Source organism: Dipodomys merriami, unplaced genomic scaffold, assembly GCF_024711535.1.
Source record: "Dipodomys merriami isolate MVZ:Mamm:240054 unplaced genomic scaffold, mDipMer1.0.p SCAF_265, whole genome shotgun sequence".
Classification (NCBI taxonomy): domain Eukaryota; kingdom Metazoa; phylum Chordata; class Mammalia; order Rodentia; family Heteromyidae; genus Dipodomys; species Dipodomys merriami.
Window position 1 is genome coordinate 889,848 of NW_027204104.1, and position 15,643 is coordinate 905,490.

General features: G+C 45.5%; 1 long non-coding RNA gene across 2 annotated transcripts; it reads right to left on the minus strand.

Annotated features, from left to right (window-relative positions):
* Nucleotides 1-3,188: 3,188 nt before the first annotated feature.
* LOC138837177 (uncharacterized) lies at nucleotides 3,189-15,261 on the minus strand. Of its 2 annotated transcripts, XR_011375220.1 has the most exons (6): nucleotides 15,195-15,261; nucleotides 11,379-11,461; nucleotides 7,748-7,864; nucleotides 7,264-7,353; nucleotides 6,175-6,455; nucleotides 3,189-3,863 (listed from the first exon to the last, which is right to left on the minus strand). It is a non-coding gene; the product is annotated as an uncharacterized lncRNA (long non-coding RNA). The 2 variants fall into 2 exon arrangements; XR_011375219.1 differs by lacking the exon at nucleotides 15,195-15,261 and having other exon boundaries at nucleotides 11,379-11,511.
* Between the last annotated feature and the right edge of the window lie 382 nt (nucleotides 15,262-15,643).

Here is a 15,643-nt window from a genome sequence, read left to right on the forward strand (position 1 = left end):
TGTGCCCTGACAAGTCCCACCTGGGAGAGCGTCTGCCCTGCCTCAGGGCCAGTTCAGGCCTGCCATTGTACACAACAGCCCTTGTTTCCTCCTCTAACAAGCAGCTCAATATCCAACCACCATGGGAACCCAGTCCGAGAGGCACAGGCACGATGGAGGGGAAGCTGCAGAGGCAAGCATTTGGAAAGGAGTTGAGATCACAGCAGGCAAAGCAGCCATGAGGGTGTGTCTGCAAGGAGTCCTTAGCTGGGTAAGGGAAAGAGGCCAGTGCAGGTGGGCAGGGCACTTCCATAACCAATTTGATCATCTAATAAAGCTGCCTGTGGTGGATAGATGGCTTCTGATTTGACATCTGCAACAGAATAAGGGGCTGCAAATTCAATGAATAGTCTCTGGCCAGAGAAATAAGGTCAAAAGCTTAAGTTTCTGTACTTCCAGTGGTTCCTGGTATCTCCAGTAAGTATACTAAATTAAAAGACATCCTAGGGTTTTCCCTCCTTCTCTTCCCTCCCAAAGGCATTTGTGGTCCCTATGGAGTTCGCAACCCCCTGTAAGGCAGTCGCCACTTCTCAAACTCCTTGCATCCGCTGCAATATTTAGGCATCATGCCAGGAATCCATGACTGGTGCCTATAATCCTTGGTACTCAGGGTACTCAGATCTGGAGGATCACCAGTTGAGGCCGTTCTGGGAATAGAAGTCTGTGGATTCAGCTTAGGTACACCTTTACAGACGTAGGCATTTTCTCTGTCTTGCCACAGCCACCACGGTATGCCCCCCCCCAAACAGAAGGTCCTGTCCACACAAATATGTTCATGGTGAAAATGGACACTCAACTGGTGCCCATCAGAGGCAGAGTTCAAGCTCATGGTCCGTGGCTAAGTATGAGACCCTAGGAAAGAATCCACAGGTGCTCTTAGAGTGACTACATGGCGCAAAGTTCCTAACTCCATGGGGGAGGGGGGGTCTCAGAACTTCAACTCTGTAACACATGATCAAACCATGTCATTCTACACCCCAAATTGAAATTCTGCATTACCCTGAAATGCATTACTACACTGGGGGTTGGGGGGGGGAAGGGAGATAATCTGAGCCATCAACCAACGATAGGTAGAGTTGAATAAACAAGAGAAGGGTAAAACAATTTCAATGATTTCCACACTGCAAGTGTCCAAAAGATAGGGACTATGGAACCTTCCTATCTCCACCATTCCCTACGAATATTTTCATCACTTCTTTCAGAGAATTCTGAAAGAATTGATGAGTGAGAAAGAACTTCTCACTCCTATCAGAGGACTGAAGAAGCACAGGTCCTGAGAAGTCAGGTGCCTTGGTCCTTCAAGTTCTATGAAATAGACGTCTAGATTTCTCCACATCTATTCCTGCATTGCCTGGTTTGGCTTTTGTTTGGAGCAAAATGCTAAGCAATAAAGCTTCCTCAAGCAGTCTTCTCTTCTGGGGGGGGGGGCGGGGTGAATGTGTGGAGCCCCAGTTGCTAAGAATAGCTCAGAACACCTTGGAAGGAGCTCTGGATCTGAAAGGAAGCCCACTGTGGAGTGTGTCTCCTTCTCCCCAACCCATCTGTCATTATGAATTTCCAAAAGCGCATCAGAGATGGTTCGATGTGTGGAGGCATGTCTTTTCTCCTATTTCCTTTCAAACACTCAGCTACGCCAACTATTTTTCCTTCTCCAGTGAGGTGCATTTTGGTAACTGGATGATGGATAGACCTTACAGAATCCTCTAAGGAAGAAAGAGAGCAGCAAGAGCCAGGAGAACTTGCCGAAAACAGCAAAGAAATGTAGGCAGTTCCCAAAGGAAGATTTCTTTAACCATATACAGAAAAGCACAACTTTCAATTCACATGACTTTCCCCAACTTTTGTTTTCTAAACTAGGTAGCAAAGATTAGAGTGCCAAAAATGACTGGAGGAAATTTTTGTGGGAATGCATGGGTATGGAAACACACTGCGCGGAAGGAGTGCAATCATCCTGAAAGTCTCCATTTCCAAGTCTTTGCAAACTCAAACTCAGGGGCTCTGTTGTCTAATACACAGATAAGCTTCCAAGAAGAGTTTTTGTATTTCCAAGAAAACTCTCCAACAATGATTGTTTCTTAAAAACAAAAATAGAAGTAATTATCTATGGGTTATAGAGTGTGGTTGTTTAAAATTATTTTTCTTATTTGTTCATAACAAATAAGAAAACATGACTTTTTTATTAGTATTTTGATGGGGTTGCACCCAGGGTAACAATTCCAGAAGTCAGGTTACAAGTACAATGCTTCCTGGGCGACGCCACCCCTTCCTTCTCGTTCCCCATGCCCCCCTCCAATCCCTTATTTGTGGAGCTGCTGCTCTGTCTGGAGACAATAGGAGGAACTAGTTGTGGCCAGAACAAGTGAAGCCTTGTGCCTTCGTGGAGTTTAATATAGTCTCTACTTGAGAAAATCATAAACTTACGTCATAAGGGCAACTTGTTACCTAGGTGCCAAAGCAAGCTAAGGTGTCCCAGGCACATGGGACGGACCAACCAACCTGTCCACAGCTGTGCCTCAAGCTGATTTCCATCCTCACTGCTCAAAAACCTCACAAAATCCAAATGTGTCTATGATAGTCACTGCCTGAAAACAGATAGACTGAAGCTACATAGTCCAGTCCTCCACCCACTCATCAGGAGCTATGCCTGCCCCTAAGCACAGAGTCATTACCAGTCCTGATTCCTGACCAGTTCTGACCTTGCTTGGCCTCACACTGCCATTTGCTGATGACCAGGGTCCCTTCTATTTACAGCAGCCATGAGGATGTGTCTGCAGTGAGCCTCCAGCAGGACTCCAAGGAGTTGGGGGGGGGGGAGGGAGAATGAGTGCCATGGGCAGCTGACATTAATGATCCAAGTATGCATGAGAGGTGCTGATGGGTCAGCCTGGAAGCCGTATTTGAAAAATAAATAAAGCAAAAAGGGCCGGAGGCATTGCTCAGATGATATAACTTCTGTCTAGTAAGGGCATGGCCCTGACTTCAAAGCCTAGCATGCAAAGAAAAACAAAATGATGGCAGTCATGTCCTGACCCTTTCACTGTCTGTTACGCAGTGCTGGGCTGGGTGATCCCAATGGGCTGTGACTCACAGCCTGCCTCTGGGACTGGAAGCCTAGACTTCAATCTGGTGGCCTCATGCTCTTCCTTAGCGTTTTCTTCCAAAGCTGGCATTTTACCACTTGAACCACACTTCTACTTGAGCTGGCATTTTTGCTGCCAGATAGTAAAAAAGAAAAAAGAAAAAGAAAACCCAGAAGTACTTAGTCCTTAACAATGGTAAGGAAATAAAGATAACACTTTATTTAATCCATCATGCCATTTAAATGTAGTTTATCTACCCAGAAAACAAACACAAGTACTTCCCAGGTGAAAAAGGTGAACTATGTCCTTTGTCATGTAAATTTGTGTTCCCCCCCCACCACTACCACTGTCAACATAAGAAAAGGAGTGGGCGCTGGAGAATCATCCCATCAAATCAGACCAGGTGAAGACTAAGTTGCTGCTCCAGGCCCAGGACTAGAGAGAGGTGAATGCGGAAGGAACTCCATTTCATATTGCACATTGGCGTGAATGCAGTCTCAGAGAGTGAGCTTGGATGCCCTGCTGTTGAAACTCCAATAAGAAGAGGACAATGCAACTCCATTAGTCACCACCCTGCCTCTGGACATTTCCATCCTTTCATTAAAAATGAAGCTGGCAAAAGCAGAACTCTACCCCATGAACAGTCACGATGTTATTTTCAAGCGCGTTCCTCCCTTGCTTTTCCTTCCGCGGGGCCCTGGACAGCCAGAATAGAGCTCCTCCCCATCAGGCTTCACAGTGGCCCTGTGGAGTGCACAGAGGTGTCCTGAGGAGCAGCGAGCAGGTGTGGGACCAGAACTCTTCTCCCAGCCTCCCTCTCCAGTCCCCTCTCCTTCCCATCTCCAACTGCATTCTAAATCCCAATGGCCTAAATTAGCCCTGGGGTACAGGTCACACCAAGAGCAGAGAGGGGGTACAGGTCACACCAAAAACAGAGAAGGGATACAAGTCACACTACCAAGAGCAGAGAGGGGATAGAGTCATACCAAGAGCAGAGAGGAGGTACAGGTTAAACACTGAGAATAGAGAGGGGTACAGGTCACACCACTGTGAGCAGAGAGCATCCTATGGGGAGGGGAGAAGATGGCACCCACCAAGGCTGATGAGCAGGAAACCAAACCACACTCCCGCAAACAATCACACACACACACCAAACAACCACACACACACACCCCAAACAATCATAAACATCCCAAACAACCACACACATCCCAAACAACTACACACATCCCAAACCACACACTTCCCAAACAACTACACACACCCCAAACAACCACACATACCCCAACCACACACACCCCAAACAACCACACACACCAAACTCAGCAGCATTGCTGTTTTGAGACACATCTGCCTGGATAGTCTTCCATCTCCATGGACCAAGAGTGAGGCTAAGGCTTTGGGCCTAGTCAGGGCTTGGACCTCGACTGTCAATAAATAAGCCATATATGCTGCTCATCCGATGATGTCAATTCGCCAACACAATCACTGGGTGCATCTAAGGTTTGGGCTCAGTAGGATCACAGAGGGACAATACATCCTCAGCTACATGCTGGTGGCTGGCACCTATCATCTCAGCTACTTAGCAGGCTGACATTAGAAGGATCAAGGTTCTAGGACAGACCGGGCAGAAAGGTCCACAAGACACTGTTTCTGGGGGAGAAAAACAGTGCGGTGACATGGGCCCGGGAGTCCCACATCACCGGTGAACCTAGAGGAGGTGGATTCAGACACAGTCATACAACATTGGCAGAAAGCAAAGGAACATAGAGGCAAGGTTCAAGTGGCAAAGCATCCGTATAACAAGTGCAAGGCTCTGAGTTTAAACCCTAGGATCACCAAAATTTTGAACAGCAAAAATGAGCAAAATGTGCTCATTTTAGGGCTTGTCCTGAGTCAAACCCCAGCATACAGGCTTGCATAACCCTCATTGCAACCTTGTGTGTGTTTACTTGACGTCTGAGAAAGAGTGGCTCCGAACCCAGAAACACTTTGCGATTCTACAGATGGAACTCAATCCCAGCTCCCTAAAAAGAGCTGTGGGTGAAGTGTGTCCTTTCTCCTCTGGACCAGGGTTGACATGGTCTCAAGGCCTGGCCCGGCCACATCTGTGACATTCACGGGTCAGGGAGTGTGGCCCTGTGTGTGCTCTCTCTACCTCTGTGGTTCAGACAGTTAACATGTCCTAGAATTCCAGGTTTTGAGCCAGGTGGCCTGATGTCCCCACCTGGCACATCAAGACACTTACATTTCAGTCTCATCACTTGTGGCCTGAAAATAGCAACACAGTCCAATGTATGGAAAAGAAGAAGGAAGAAAAAGATGGGAACGTCTCCCCCAAAGTTTCAAAGGCTCCTCAAGTTGACAACAGAAGGCAATAGGAGACTCAGCATGAGAATGTGGCACCCAAAATAAAGGCCTTTATCAAAAACTTCCCAGTGGATGGGGAAACTGAGTCTCCAAGAGGCAGACGGTGACCCTAGGCTCTTCCTGCCCAGGGGTAGGTAGAGACGTGGGCTGGAGCTTGAAGTATCTGTGCACCTGTTTTAACCCAGTCAGCACGTGGGTCAGGACACTGGTCCTCTTATACAACATCCTCCACTGCCTCCCCCAGTCCAAAAGGTGGGATGTATGCAGGGTGCACAAAGAATCGGCACTGAGAACAGGCAAATCCCTGGGAGCCCACAACACAGATGCTTCAATGTATATTATGTACATCCTGGAAAATCACACATGCTCTTGAAAGTGCAAAGTCAGACTTCCTCTTCCCTCCCTCTCACTTTCCCTCCTCACAGGCTAAGCCTTATGCAGAGGTGATAAAAATCAGCCTCAGGATCCAAACCAATGTCCTCAGTCCTGCAAACCCTTCCAGGAGGCAGGGTGGCAGAGCCAGGCTGCCAGTAGAACACACACACAGACACACACAGACACACACACACACACACACACACACAGACACCCCCCCCACACACACAGACACACACACACCCACACACACACACACACACACACACACACACCGCTCATCCCAGAGATGGCTTATTGATGCAATTACATGGTTCAAAGCCAGTGGCACCTGACGGGGGAAGAAAAAGACAAAACCAGAAAGGGCGGGATGGCCTCAGCACTACTCCCTCGGGCCGGCTGTACAAGTGCCAAGTGCCTTTTCCTTGTGAACCACAGAGGCAGGTGCGGGCCGGCAAGCAGACAGGACCACAGCCCTGGCAACAGGAGGAAGTGGTAGTTGAGGTTTCCCGATAGATCTCCTGATCCTCTCTGGACCTCAGGACCTCTCCTAGGCTCCCCAGTGCTTTCCCTCTCTGGTCTCTGCTTGGCCTGCTCAAGAGGGACAGACAGACAGAAGTTAAAAGAGCAAGATTAGTTTCCTTTCACCCCTAACCCATCTCCTCATCCCTGTCCAGGGGCAGGGAGTACAAAGGTAGACACACAGGGAATCAAGAGCTCCAGGCTGCTGCCATTGGATCAGTGGGAAACTGGGCTGTTTGCATTTCCAAGTGCTGAATGGCCGGCCACTGTGATGTCCATGTTGATAATTCCTGATGCTTTGTATTCCAGCAAATGTTTAATCCCTCACTGATCAATAATCCTCACTCGGCTGTTCTTTTTTCCTTTTTTTAAAGAACCAAATCCCTTTTTACTCTTCAAATCCTTGAATAAAATTAGGCTGCTTTAGCCCTGGATGCGTTATTCCTCAAAGAAGCTGTGTGGTTTCATAACCTAGGTTGGGGTATTTTTAAAGGGACTGCCTAGACACACTTGTTCTTGGTGTCACCTAACTTGTCTCTGCAATTGCTGTGTGTTATAAGCTGGTCTCCTCAGACACTGCTTTCAACACAGATCTACTTTTTTTTTTCACTCAAAAGAAGAAAATAATTCAAAGTGAAGTTATTTGCCCTAACTAAACCAGTGAGTCTAATCTTTGCATTCCTGGCTTACACTTAAGTCCTTCTGTACAACTTGATTTCTACCTTCCATCTATAATTTCTTTCCAAAACCATATTGAAAAGAAAACAGCTCCATTCCTAGGCCATCTTAAGATGCTGTACTTCTTTCTTAGAGGCACGGCTGAATGTTTTGGAAAATGCACATGACACATGGAAAGAGACAACGGCTCTGTGCTCACAGGGGATGGGCTGGCAGGGGGGTCTCACAATCCACTCCAGGTCCACCAAAGTTCCACAAACAACGGCAACAGAAAGAAACTGCCTTTCATCTGTAGCAGCAACCAAAGCAGCAACTTTCACCAAAGCTAACCCAAGCCAGGAGTACATCCCACACACACCAACCACTTCCACAGTTAGCCCATAAGAGCCCAAGCAGCTCACCACAATATTTATTAGAAAAACACATAATTTGTGGTGGAGAAAGAAGAGTCTCTCATACAAAAAAGAAAAAAAGGGGGGGGGGGAAGCTCCTTCAAATGCAATTAACCAAAAGACATATTTCCCCTGTGTTTGTAAAGATCACTCTATGAGAAGCATAGTTTTTGTGTGAGAGGAGGGGGGGTGGAGAGAAATGGGTTATCCCCACTAGTTAAGAAAGACAATTAAATTACTGGAGATTACCTTCATCATTAAGGAGAATGGGCTTTATTCATATTTACAGACCTAAGCAGACTTCAGTTTCCAGGTCACAAATGAATCTCTTCTCGTCTCAGATGCACATGTGGACACTGACATGGGCTGCTGTTGAGTTGATTGGATAATAATCTTATTCTCAAGCTCCTGCTGGAAAGAAGAGCTCCAGAGGAGGGCAGCAGGGGGAGGGGGAGATGGGTGAGGGAGGGAGGGAGGGAGGGAAGCGAGGAAGGAAGGAAGGAAGGGATAAAAAGAATAATCCAATCATGTATTCTTCCTGGTTGGAAAAAAAAAGTAACCCCAGTATCCTTCAAGGATTTCAAACACAGGCGAACAGTGTGCAGGAGGGTGTGTTAACAGCATGCCTTACTGGTGTGGCCTGCCTGAGACACTCTTAATGAATATTACTTCCTTCCCATTGGCTGTTCCCGCTAGAAACCCAGACCCATCCCTCCTTTCAGAAGTCAGAAATTCAGCTCCAGCCAAAGTCCAGAAAACATGCTCACGCAGGGACAAGGCTCCACCACCGATCCATAACCTTTGAGGTTGTGTCCTACAGTCAACCTGACCAACAGTACATAGGAGTGAATTTTTTCTGCCTTGGGTTGTGTTCCCAGCTTTGTGTCTGTTCTAAACTGAAGGTCCATCAAAGAAAAGAAAAATAGACAGCTTTCTTTAGAGAGAACATGCTGTCCTAAATGCTGGGGAGAAAGAACTTTCTCAATCAGGCTTCCAAAACCAGATCTGAAACGTTGTCTATATCTTAAAATCCATCCAGGTGATTTTTTTTTTAAAAACTCTGTGCCAAAATAAAGTAAAATCCCCAATTAATATATGTCCTTTTGTGGACTGAAGCTTCATCTCCCTCTGAAATGTCACATACCAATGCACCCTTTGAATAGCTGTTCAGAATCACTTGGAGCAGCAATATCTAAGCAGTACACAAATATGCATTCAGGTGACAGGATGACTAAGTTTTCTTTTCCAAACAATGCTCTTCTCCCTAACTTCTCCTGTCTGCTTACTGACAGGAGACCTGATGTTCTCAACATTTTAAAGCAGATAAATTTTTGAGAATCTGAGCAGATATAATTCTTGCTCATAAGAAAAAAAAGCAACAAAAAATTGAAGGTGGGACAGAAGAAATGGAGAAAAACATTTTATTTTAAAAAATAGTAATAATAAAATATTTTGTGGCCCATTCAGTATTTCCCATATATAATTTATTAAAATTAGATCAAATTACAAATATTAAGTGCTCATTTGAACTAAAGTGCTTCCTCTTTCATACATACACGCACACACAAACAATTTGTGTTGTATCAGTTTCAGAAGGCAACAGAAACTCTAAGGATACAAAGAAATATGGTGTCCCCAGCCTCTAATACAAAGCATGCTGGGCAGCCCTGAGCTCCTGGATTACTGAAAGGTGTTTCTGTGCACATAATTGCAAGGCCTCCACCTCTCCCTCCCTGCCTGTAACTCATTGCACAGCTGCAGGAAGCTGTGGCTCTAGTCCCCTTATCTAAGGTCCTTGGTCCTTGTTCCATAAAGTATTTTCCTTACCACTATTAAATAAATGAGATGTCCTTCCTGTAATTCTAGGTTTCTGTGTTTAGAATGGAGGTGATTTTGTTTTTAATGCTTTGCTGAAGAGGGAAGAATAAAACTGAGCTCTCGCTCCAAGAGTGTTTATTTATGCTATTATAAGAGCAAACTAACTTTTCAGCACTTAGATAAAAAAATCAGTTTGCAAAGGCTAAACAACTTTCCTGTCCCTACACCAAGAGTGGGGGTAAAATAAAAATATTCATTTGACCTAAGAAGATCACATGAGAGTTGTAAGAGTCTTCCCCCCACTCTTGAGAAAAGAGGGTAAAACCTGGGTCATAACCAGTGCCTGAGTCTGCCATGACCTCATCTAGGGGCCTTCAGCCTATGTCTGTGTGGGGTGTGTGTGTGTGTGTGTGTGTGTGTGTGTGTGTGTGTGTGTGTGTGTGTGTGTGCGTGCTTCAGCCTGTCTGTGTGGTGTGTGTGTGTGTGTGTGTACACCAATGCAGACAAAGTCCCTATGTGCGGCCGATGGCCTGGTGTACTAGGGTGGCATGGTTCCTCAATAAGTGTAAATTACATCCACGTCTCCAGATTTGTTTCCATGAACTATACTAGAAAAATGCATCTTAACCAAAGAAAGATATATATTATCACAGATACAAGATCATATATAGTATGTGATATATCATTGTATGATTCAATTCATACAGAGCTGTAGGCATAAAAATAACTTAAGTGGATATTGTTCAAAGTGGTAGTCATTCTGGAAGGTAGCATCTTGGAGAGACCTTAACTTATGAGGCACTTTTTGGAGTGCTGGAAGCGTTCCATTTCCTGATGGGAGTGGTACGTATAGGGGGACTCATGTGTATATTTGCCATTGGATTTTATACTTTCTAGTATGTGAGTCATTCCTCACCAAAAAGAAAAAAAGAATCTACCAAGTAAGTTCAGTGATCATTGATGACTTCTTAAAAATCCATTATTTTTGCCAACTTCAAAAAAAATCTGTGAGAAAAAAACGGATTCTTTGCTCTGTTCATTATGAGAACAAAATCAAATGTGAATAATTTAGTGACGGGTTGAGGTTTGACATCTCAAAGCGTTTGGGGCCTGAATTTTTCAGAAGCTCTTGGTTTCACGGTTCACGTTGGCACTCCAGGGCTTCACATCATCAGAATTCAGATATCTGCACTTGGCAATTTTATATGTGGACATCTACACGTCACATTCTAACAGCACATCAAAACTCATTACATCCAGAAGCAAGTTTGTTATCTCAAAATAGGCACCTTCTTAACCACCCGCCCCCACCAAATTCCTTCACCTTGTTCTATTTTTGTGTCAGAGAGTTTCTCCTTTTCTCATTACCCACTTGGAAATTTGTCTTTGAGTAACTCAGCTGTGCTTTCATACTGACTTTCCACATCTCTCACATCCTACTCTTGGCCACCACTCCTATGAGCGTATTAGCAATGAATGCCTAATTAGTATTATGGTTCCTGTCTCTGCCTCCACAGCACCACCGAGGAAATCTTCCCTCTGTGCTCCTGACTGTCCTCTGCTGCTGCAGCACAAAACCCATCCTCAATGTGACATTCAAGGTCTCCTCTAGCCTCCTCTCCCCACGCCTCCACCGCAACCCTACTGTCCCACTGCACCTCACCAGCACAGGAAGGGACCGGGCATATTCCTCCCCCACCACCCCTGCTCGTGCCTCGAATCCTTCCTTTCTATGACATCCAAATATTGCATACCTCATAAAGACAAAACATTCACTGTCTCCCTGAGATGATTTCTGTGAAATGGCTTTCCCCATTGAAGTGCCTGTGTGGTTCTATCAGTGGTCAGGCAGGTAATTCTCACCTATGCCAATGACTCCCAGTGTTCGCTGCCCCTTTTATATTGTGGTTTTGTTATCAGTGGTGGCACACATCAGTTTATAAATACAATGCACCTTGATCATGCCACCCCTTCATCATTCTCTCCCAACTCTCCCAAAACCAGCCCTGTTCTCAATTCTTGGTTTCACAGGATACATGTCAAGTATTATGGTTGCCTTCCTCTCTTCATTCATCCACCCTCCCTCCCCTTGACCTACTCATACCTTTAAAGTGCCAGTTTCCTGGTATTCATTTCGTTGGACTATGAGTTTGTTTTCCTGAGGAATTTTACCATCCGAATTCTCCCCTGCAAATACCATACTTCAGTTAATACATCTGTGTACACTTGCATACAAACTGTGTCTGTTTAATTGTACACATACGAATTAGTTTCTCATTTCCATGTGTGTAAGGCCTTGTCTTCACAAAGTAAAATAATAAAATTTCCAAGTCGAAAATTATATTAAGTGAAGTAAGCCAAGCCCAAAGAAACATAGGTCCCATGGTTCCCCTTATTTGCAATATCTAGTATATGTCTGAGTCAAGCAGAAAAAGTCAGATGAGGTAATGTTAGGGAAATAAACCCTAAGATATGTATTCAAATGTTTTCTTTCATGCGATTGTTTCTAACGCATTTATAAGATTATTTCTTTGTTGCTTTTTATGTCCCTCCCCCATTTTATAACCCCTACTTTCACTGTATTTGATGTCGGTATAATTTGTGGAGGGGAAAGGGAAAAACAAGTCATTTAAACGAGGATACAGGTGGACCCATTGCAACAATGAGAAGTACAAGTTGTCATGTCGAAAACGAACTTTACAACTTCGGTGGGGAGGGGGAGGGGAGGATTGGGGGAAGGGGGGATGTGAAGGGATGGGAAGGGGAAACAAAGGAGGAGGCTACAATGCTTGATAATAAATGTACTCATTATCTTGCCCATGTAATTGTAACCCCTCTGTACAGTATTTTCACAATAAAAAAATATAAAAAAAATTTCCAAGTTGATGAACTCCAAAGCCAAGTGTTATTTTTTCTCTATGACTCAAGTGTCTCAATGAAGATCTGCTCAGAAGTCGAACTCACAAATTACTAAGTTAGAAACATCAGCAGGGAATCTGTGTTATGTTTGCATTGCATTTAAAATGTCCTTACTATGATATATATCAACAATAGAATGTTGATCTTTTATGTTTGCACAGGCTTTTATGCCCCACCTAAAGTATCTCCTGATTCCCCAACCTTTCAAGTGAAGACAACAGCTTTATTGGGGTGATTTTTTTGGGGGGGTCCAGTCATGGGGCCTGAACTCTGGGCCTGGGTACTGTCCCTCAGCCCTTCAGCTCAAGGCTAGCACTCTATCACTTGAGCCACAGCGCCACTTCCGGCTTTTTTCTTTTTGCTTATGTGTTGCTGAGTAATCGAACCCAGGGCCTCAGGCATGCAAGGCAAGCGCTCTACCACTGAGCCACCTTCCCAGTCCTGGGGCCATTTAACAGAGCAAAGCCACATTCTGGAGACAGATAGTCCAATTTCCTTTGGAACAAAGGGACGAAGTTCTCCAACTCTGGCAGACCTGAAGTCAATGCCAGTTCACGTGATTACCTGATGCTGAATTACTTAACTTCTTGTGTAAAAAGATAGGGCTGCAGAGGTGCCCACCTCCTATGTGTTGTGAAGATGATTTGAGGAAATGCCAGGCATCAGGTGCTATGCAGAGAAGAAAGTCATCAGGGGCAGAACTCCCATGCTGCACCCTGAACCTCCCCCTACACCTCGCCCCCACTACACCCCCCACTGCTCCCACCGCACCCTTCCATCCCCACCGTGTGGGCCTCCCCACTCCCGGCTGGCCAGTCACCCCCTGACCTGGGCCGCCCTCCAGCTGGACCAGACACCCCTCCACCACTAATGGGATCCTGGCTGCACAAGGCCTCTGTCGGCTCTGCAGGCTGGGGAGACAGCGCCCTCAAGTGGCCACCTGCGGAGCAGCACCTGCTGCCCTGTCCAGGGGGGCGGCGGGCCCAGAGCCTGGCCAGGCAGCTCCCCCACCAGGCACAGGGCCCCACCCAGCCTCCCTGCTGTGCCAGGTGCCCTCCTCACCAGTCTCTCTGAGATGAGGGTGAAGTTGGTCCAGACTGCCTCCAACTGAGAGCCTCCAACCTCTGCCTCCAGGACCGCGGGGACCACGGAGTGGTGGGCGTTGGGTGCAGTCAGGGTGGGAGCCAAGGCCAGGCTGGGCCTGCCAACCCTCAGCCCGGCTGGCCCCGCTGATCCCCGTGACCCAGCGACCCTACGACCCCGGCCCCGCGCAGAGCAGCAGGTGACCCACAAGCTCTGTGCTCTGCTCCCTGAAGAGCCATGGAAGAGCGGCCGGGAGCATAAGGCAACATTCACACCCAGCACCTAGGACAATGGAATGACTCACACTAACACCACACACACAATCACACACACCCCACACGGTCACACTCCACACACCACACACCACACACGCTCATTCAATCACACCACACACACCACACGCTCACAGTCAATTACACCACACACACGCTCACTCACACACCATACACCACTCACAACACACACCACACATGCTAACACTCAATCACACCACCCATTTTACTCACACCACATATGTTCACACTCACAATCACACTACACACGCTCACTCAAATCACACCACCCACACACCACACATGCTCATACACCACACAACACACACCATACATGCTCACTCACATACACCACACACGATCACACCACACCACACCTACAGCACTCACACCACACTCAGTCATACCAAACTCACACCACACAGTCATACCACACCACTCACGCTCACACTCACCACACACCAAAAGTACCACACACTACATGCTCACTCACTTAATCACACCACACACACCACACTCACACTCAATCACACACACCACACATGCTTGCTCACAATCACACCACTCACACCACATACACCACACTCACACCACATGCTCACACTCATACCACACCACACACACACCACACACGCTCAGTCACTCAATCATACCACACACACCACACACACACTCAATCACATCACACACACCACTCACGCTCACACATACCACCCACCACCCACACTCACACTCGCACACTCACCACATAACACACACACACACACACAACCCCCCGGTCTGTCACCTTGAGCTGAAGAGCGCAGAGACAGCACCCAAGTCCAGAGTTCAAGCCCCACAACTGACCCCTCCAAAAAAATATCCTGAACTGAACATAGCATATATGTATATATGTGAAATAACATGGCAAAATTCCTTTGTGTAATACACACTTAAAAAAATGAATGATAGGAAAGTAATATAGGCTCTTCTGGGTGATCAGGTACTAGCAGGAGGGAAGAGGGCCAAGGAGAGGGCAAATTAAGTACTTTACACATGTATGAAAATAGAATAAAACTTATTTTCAACGATTTGTATGCATGTATGGAAATGTCTGAGAGCTAATATAGTAGAAGCCAGGCACTGGTGGCTCACGCCTGTAATCCTAGCTACTCAAGAGGCTGAGATCTGAGGATCGAGATTCAAAGCCAGCCTGGGCAAGGGAAGTCCCTGACACTCTATCACCAATTAACTACCAGAAAACTGGAAGTGGTGCTGTGGCTCAAGTGGTAGAGCTCTAGCGTTAAGCTGAAGAGCTCAGGGATGGTGCACAGACCCAGAGTTCAAGTCCCACAACTGACAAAAAATAAAGAAAGAAAGAAAAAAAAGACAGTATATATGGCTTTAAATCTAATATATTAAACTTTATTCTTAGGAGTAAATAACCAAGCATTTCTCAGTTTTCTGAGGTCTCATTAGCAGTATAATAATTTCAGTAGTTCATCTAGACATAAAAAGTCAAAGTTTATTCCATAAATAAGAACACAATTTAATCCAAAATTACTAAGAGTCTTAAATGCCATCTTATTTTCCTCTAGCTATGATGGTATTTTTTCCTCCAAGACTGAATAAATAATACTAAACTAAGTGGGTATCCAATGACTCACCTGTACACTTGAAAATTTCACTTTTGGATTGTTATCTATCTCCCATAAGCCTTCATTGAAACCTTTTTATTTATTTGGTTTGCCATACTTTTCCTTATTTTCTGAGTAAGTAAATATATCCTTTGGTCCTAAAAAAGCACTAAAACAGAAGATAATAAGTGCAATGCAACCTCAAATAAATATATACATAGCGCATTACTAAAATAACACTATTATATGATGCATTTCATAAAATACAAATTAAAGGGAAGACAAGGATATAAAGTCTGATGAATTCATTTCAATGAACACAATCTTACCAACACATGAGAAGGCTCTAAGTACTGGCAGAACAAATGTTGGAAAAGTCTTTTTGGGGGAAGTATGTATACAGATATTTGGGCTTGAAGTCAGAGCCTCCCACTATTGCTTAGCTTTTTTACTTAAGGCTACAGTCACTCTACTACAGC